Raw genomic sequence first — 7,060 nt, 5'->3', positions numbered from 1 at the left:
CAGGAATGATTCTGCAAATTAGAAGCAGGGGAATATTGCCTCTCCCCATGTACACGCACACGTTTATTTCCGCTGTTTCTGGCCAAAAATTCAGCTCTAGCCAACATTTCCCCCTTACTCCCAAGATTTCAATAGACTGGCCCTGATTACTTCATCAGTCTCTGAAAAGCCCATCTAAAAAACCATCTGTTGGACCCAATAGGGGCCTAGGCAGCAAAGAACCAATTAAAGGCCAGAAGGAGGGTGTCTCTTCAAAATGATTGGCTCCATCTTGGCTGGGAACAAGAACGTTTAACCTTTCGCTTGTCTTCTATGACTTGCTATCTCCGGGGGGTCACGACTAGGTCACAGTTGCAGACGTGAAAACCGCAATCAAGTCACAATCAATTCAGGGTGCTTTGGAGAAGCACCCTCGGTTTCTGCTGGTCCTAGCCCGCCACAAACAGATAGGCCTGCCAAAACTGATAATGGCATCAGGGAACCTGTTTCTACAGAATAAGTTTGCGCGAAAAGATCATCCCTTTCCCCAGGAAAAACTGCAATCAGAGAGCCTGCTTCTGAAAGGCTGCGGGTATTTCTTCACTTTGGTTGTAGCTCGATGGCGTATAGATACAAAGTTTATATAGTCATCAAAATCCCCTTCTGAACATTCGGATGTCAAATATTCACACTACTTATTCTCTGAACTTTCGGTCTCCATCAGATGCATGTTGGAGAAGCCTGACAAAAAAATGGAAACAGGCAGAAATTGCCACTAATCACTTAAGCATCACAGAGCATAGTCCATACAGGGCTGCCTTCAGATGTCTTCTGAAAGTCATATAATTGTTTATTTCTTTGACATCTGATGGGAGGGCATTCCACAGGGTGGGCGCCACTACCGAGAAGGCCCTCTGCCTGGTTCCCTGTAGCTTTGCTTCGCGCAGTGAGGGAACCGCCAGAGGGCCCTCAGAGCTGGATCTCAGTGTCCGGCCAAAACGACGGGGGTGGAGACATTCCTTCAGGTATACTGGGCCGAAACCGTTTAGGGCTTTCAAGGTCAACACCAACACTTTGAATTGTGCTCATAAATGTACTGGGAGCCAAAGCAGACTGGTTTTCTATGGTGGCTACTTCCAGTCACCAGTCTACCTGTTGCCTTCTGGATTAGTTGTAGTTTCCGAGTCACCTTCAGATGTAGCTCCACGTAGAGCACATTGCAGTCGTTCAAGCAGAAGATAACCAGAGTGTGTCCCAGGGCAGGTAGGGTCTCAGCCGGCGTACCAGATGGAGCTGTTAAGACAGCTGCCCTGGACACAGAATTGACCTGTGAGTCCGTGGACAGCTGTGAGTCCAAAATGACCTCCAGGCTGTGTCCTTCAGGGGCACAGTTTGCCCACCACTTTGCCCCCAGGGCTTAGTGGAGTTGTGGGGGGGGGGATAGATCAAACCTGGATCCGGCCCTACATAGGAGATAGATTCCCTTGCCCTTGCAAAACTCCTCAGCTGTTGTTATTGGAGTCAGAAATCACAGCGCCACCTTCAGCCCTTCCTTCCGAAGGCAGAGCAGAGACGCAGACGGCCGGGCTGCTTAGCAGGAAAGAGAGAGCTGTCGGATGTGTTGATTAGCTGGTCGCAAGGAGGACCAGAGGGAAGCCTGGCTTTGCGGGGTTCCTGGGGCTGGTGTACTCGCGTGTGTGTGTCAAGCAGTCAAAGTCAAGACTGATATATCCAAAAGCCCAGGAGAACGAGAGCGAGAGAGAAACCCTGATATTCATTTTCTCTGGGTCAAGCTCCTTTTCTTCCCACTGCTTTCCTTTCTCGGATCTCACGCTGTGGGTTGCGACAGGCACGCGGCAAGGAAAGGCCAGGATGCTGTTTGCGCACGGCCTACTCGGGGTCACCCGAGAGATGCCCTGAAGGCAATTGAGTTCCTGCCACGGCCTTCCCCTACTGCCAGAGGGGTGCCTTGAAACCTCCACTGAAAAAAACCCACACAACACAAACACTAGATTGTCGCTTCCTTTTGGCCTTTACGACAAAGGCTAAGCTGAAACTGTGTGCTGTTTGTTTTTATTTTGTGGGGAGGGGGCTAATTTTGGCAATGTTGAAGAACAGCTTTGCCCCTCTCTCTTCCTCTCTCTTTCTCACTCTCTCTTTGGGATGAGAATGTTTGCTGAATCAGCAAAGAAAATTGCCCTCGCTGGCCCTCAATTGCTGTCAGCTCCCATAGCCAGGTAGTGATGTCACCCTCGTCTCCAGGTGGTCCTTGATAGAGTGGGATTGCCCATGTGCCCAGGAAGAAGAAGAAGAAGAAGAGGAAGAGGAAGAGGAAGAGGAAGAGGAAGAGGAAGAGGAAGAAGAAGACTCCTCTACTAGTCTATGGTTCCATCCGTAGCATGGAAGCTAGGATCCTAAGCAATAGATCCAAATTGCGTGGCGAGTTCCCGTCCCCCACCAGGGTGAAATAAAGACACAGGACACCAAGTATTAAGGTTAATGGGCGAATTAGGCCACAACTTTATTGATTTCAGGTATGAGAGGTATTGGCTTAGGCATTGGTCCTATCGACTACCCAGCTCCAGCCCGATTGCATGAAGACCGGCATGGGTTAACACCATAAGGGGGAGTCCTGCTGAGGCACGTCAGCTAGGAGCTCCCCCCGAGTCACCGCTCAGGGGCGTGCCTTAGGCCCACACCTCCATAGGCTTCAGACAGGGCCACGCCCCTTCGGAATCCTTTATCGGACTACCCTTAGCTTTTTGGGGGGAGGTGATGGCGTTTCCGCCCCCCCACATCCTCTTAACACCTTCTTACCAATGCCTAACCGCCAATACCAGGGAGTTGTGACGAGTTGCTACGAGGTAGGCGAAAAACCAGCCGGCTGAAATTGCCAATTGGGAAAAATTCCTACCAGGCGCTTTGTGGTGACCGACCGAAGCCCATAGCAAAGTCAGAAGCCTAACTAAAGGGAGGGAGGGAGGGAAAACGAGCAGGCTGGCGCGGCGAAAAGAGGGCGAGCCCCGGCTGCGCCGGCCCTAAATAGGGCAGGCCACGCCCCCCAGCCACCCGATTGGCTGGCTGGGTTGACGACGCAGCCGGGATTCCCTCAGTCTCGCAGGGGCTGGAGGCAGCCCCCGTGCACGTGGGGTGGGCGTGAAGCCCGCAACCCCACTTCCTCTGCAGGCTCGGAAATGGCTTTATAAGACAAGAGATTCCAAATAAACATTAGGAGGAACTTTTTGTTTTTGTTTAGTTTTATTATTATTAATTGACATCCATACACAATCTTAAATACATGTACAAAGAAAGGGTAAAACTGATAATAATAGTAATAACAACCTTAAATAATTATATCATTAAATATTGACTTAAACTTTTACTTGTATATGCTCTTTTCTTATACTGTCTAACTAAACAAAAACAAACCAAAGTAAAAATGTAATAAACTATATTATATCAAAACAGACTTCCCATCATTTCCCGATGTAAGTTACATTTACAACACTGAATGTACTGGTACTTATACTTCTTACCTAGCTCTTACTATATTTTCTAGTACTTTCTTATAACGTATCGCACCATTTCTCCTTATTTAATAATATTTAATTTACACAAGGGTCATTCAAACACTGCCATAGATGTTATGTCGTTGTTATATTTTTGTAGGTATTTCTTGAACATATCCCATTTTTGCGTTAATGATTGTTTTGTATTTCCCCTCAATCTATTTGTCAATTGAGCCATTTCTGCGTAGTCTAATAACTTCTTCTGCCATTAGGAGGAGCTTTCTGATGGCAAGAGCTGTTGGGCAGCGGAATGGACAACGTCGGAAGGTGGTGGTAAAACAGGGGTTGGATGGTCAAGGCCTTGAAGGAGGTTGGACTAGATGACCCTTGGTGACCCCTTGTTGGTGTTGACCTAAATTGCTTCGGCGCAGTATACCTGAAGGAGCGTCTCCACCCCCATCGTTCTGCCTGGATGCTGAGGTCCAGCGCCGAGGGCCTTCTGGCGGTTCCCTCACTGCGAGAAGCAAAGCTACAGGGAACCAGGCAGAGGGCCTTCTTGGTGGTGGCGCCCGCCCTGTGAAACGCCCTCCCACCAGATGTCAAAGAGAAGAACAACTACCAGACATTTAGAAGACATCTGAAGGCAGCTCTGTTCAGGGAAGTTTTTAATGTGTGACATTTTAATGTATTTTTAATCTTTGTTGGAAGCCGCCCAGAGTGGCTAGGGAAACCCAGCCAGATGGGCAGGGTTCAGATAAATTATTATTATTATTATTATTATTATTATTATTATTATTATTATTCCCACTCTACAATCTCTAGCATAGGTCACTTTTGAATGACCAGGAAACTGGCTCAGCCCTTGAACCGCTCTGGAGCCAGGCCTGAAGCCAGTCTCTTTGCTGCCACCCCCTGCTCTCTCACCCCCACAAAAGCGAGCTCCCCAGATCCATCGCTAACTACACATTTGCCCCTCGAGTAATTTGTACAACAGCAAAGGAGCCTAATCCTGAATTGGGGGAGGGGGAAGGCCGGGGGGGGAAGCCCCGATGTGATGGAGGATTTACAGTCTTAGAAGGCAAACAGTGGCGGCTGTAATTAGGAAGGAAATTTGTCATGCTCTTGACTCTAGGAAGGAATGAAAGGTTCGGAATAGCAATCTCCCGAGTGTTTACCCAACACAAGCACACGCAAGATGGAAAGCGCATTTCCAACCACGGACAGATTAATATTTGATGCTAGGAAGAGAAAATGCACGCTGTTCATGTTTATTTAGGATATTGTGGAATACAGCGAAATTTGCAATTTTATTGGATTCAGGGGTTTGGCGTGTGTGTGAGTGTTAAAAGTCCTAAGCCACTGTATGGCGCGTAAGAGGCTGAGATGCTGAGAGTTTAAACTTACTGCTTGCAACGTGTGTGAAAATATATCTATGGCATACACATATATGCAGACATATAAACTGGAAAACGTCTGTGAAGCTTTGCTGTTTCTTCATACTCACCGCACAAGCCTGACTGTGGATAGCTCAGTTGGTAGAGCATGAGACTTGTAATCTCAGGGTTGGGGGTTTGAGCCCCACGTTGGGCAAAAGATCCCTGCATTGGAGGGGGTTGGGATAGATGACCCTTGTGGTCCCTTCCACCTCTGTGACTCCATGGACATTTTTATCTGAACTTGTTTTATTTATTACAATAGTGGCAGTTGCCCACTGGAGCTGGTGGGGCAGGGATAATAATAATAATAATAATAATAATAATAATAATAATAATAATAATTTATTTATTTATTATTTATACCCTGCCCATCTGGCTGGGTTTCCCCAGCCACTCTGGGCAGCTTCCAACAAAAGATTAAAAAGGTAAAGGTAAAGGACCCCTGACAGTTAAGTCCAGTCACGATTGACTCTGGGGTTCTGGCGCTCATCTCACTTTACTGGCCGAGGGAGACGACGTTTGTCCACAGACAGTTTTTCCAGGTCATGCGGCCAGCATGACTAAACCGCTTCTGGTGAAACCAGAGCAGCGCACGGAAACGCCGTTTACCTTCCTGCCGGAGTGGTACCTATTTATCTACTTGCAATTTTTTGCATGCCTTTGAATTGCTAGGTTGGCAGGAGCTGGGACCGAGCAACAGGAGCTCACTCCGTCGCAGGGATTTGAACCGCCGACCTTCCGATTGACAAGCCCTAGGCTCAGTGGTTTAGACCACAGCACCACCCGCGTATTTTCAGAAGATACATTAAAAGATCAGTCATTAAAAACTTCCCTAAACAGGGCTGCCTTCATCAGAGAAATGTCAGAGGGTATGGAGTTATCTGGCCCCTGAGCCATCTGAAGGCAGCCCTGTATAAGGAAGTTTTTTAATGTTTAATGTTTTCTTGTGTTTTTATATATGTTGGAAGCCCCCCAGAGTGGCTGGGGCAACCCAGTCAGATGGACATGGTAATAATAATAATAATAATAATAATAATAATAATAATAATAATGGAACAGAGTGTCCTGATTTTCACAAGAGAAATATTAGAGGGTACGCTTTTGGCCCATGCGGCCATTTTGGGCAACTGTTGTACATTATTATTCATTATTTCAGAAAATTTATAAACCACTTGGTTGGGGGGAAATAAAACCCTAACAAACCTCAAAACGGTTTACAAAGAAGTTAAAGAAATAAAATGGTCTATACAAAGAATTAAGAACAAATTAAGGCTTTCGAAAAGTTAAAATAGCAACAGACTAAAACCAGGTTAAAACTCACATCAGCTTTCCAAACATCTGGGATGAGTTTCCTAAACAAAAATATTTTTAGCAGTTTCTGAAAAGAGTACAGTGAAGGCCCCTGCTTGATATCAAGCGATGTTCTGGCACATTGATGCTCTGGTAGAAATAATAGGCTTGTTCGGGAGGAGTGCAATCCTATGGCAAGATGCACCGTGATGAAGCACTAAGGATGCAGCTGATCTCCATCAACATCTCGTCCTCAGGCCCAGGCCAGCTGAAGATACACAGGCACAACTTTATTTTATTTTTAGCATTTAAATATATATATATATATATATATATATATATATATATATATATATATATATCGCCCCTCATGTCAGGATCACAGGGGCAGTTTACAGTATAAATACTCCAAAACATGTACAGTGGTACCTCTGGTTGCGAACGGGATCCATTCCGGAGGCCTGTTCACAACATGAAAAGCGTGCAGCCTGAAGTGCTGTATCTGCGCAGGTGCGCGGCACGATTTAGCGCTTCTGCACATGCGCGAGTGGCGAAACCTGGATGTAAACCTTTCTGGTACTTTCGGGTCACTGTGGGACGCAACCTGAAAAAACGTAACATGAAGCAAACATAACATGAGGTATAACTGTAACATGATAACAAACTTGTTCATCCTGGCTCAGCCTGAGCAGCCCCCCAAAAGTCCCCAGGGCTGTGGTGGGAGCAGATTGGCGGGGGGGGGGGAGAGAGAGAGAGAGAGAGAGAGAGAGACTTAGGCTGTATCTTAAGCCTGTTCAGTTCAGTCATGTGACCTGGCAACCAAGCACAGAAAACTACCGTATTTTT

General features: G+C 46.6%; 1 non-coding gene across 1 annotated transcript; it reads left to right on the top strand.

The window, feature by feature from the left end:
* Nucleotides 1-4,999: 4,999 nt before the first annotated feature.
* TRNAT-UGU (transfer RNA threonine (anticodon UGU)) lies at nucleotides 5,000-5,078 on the top strand. Its single transcript has one exon. It is a non-coding gene; the product is annotated as a tRNA-Thr (tRNA).
* The last annotated feature ends 1,982 nt before the right edge of the window (nucleotides 5,079-7,060 follow it).

This window comes from Podarcis raffonei, chromosome 15 (genome assembly GCF_027172205.1).
Source record: "Podarcis raffonei isolate rPodRaf1 chromosome 15, rPodRaf1.pri, whole genome shotgun sequence".
Taxonomy (NCBI): domain Eukaryota; kingdom Metazoa; phylum Chordata; class Lepidosauria; order Squamata; family Lacertidae; genus Podarcis; species Podarcis raffonei.
The sequence above is the reverse complement of the archived record's forward strand: the minus strand, read 5'-3'. Positions and strand labels throughout refer to the sequence as shown.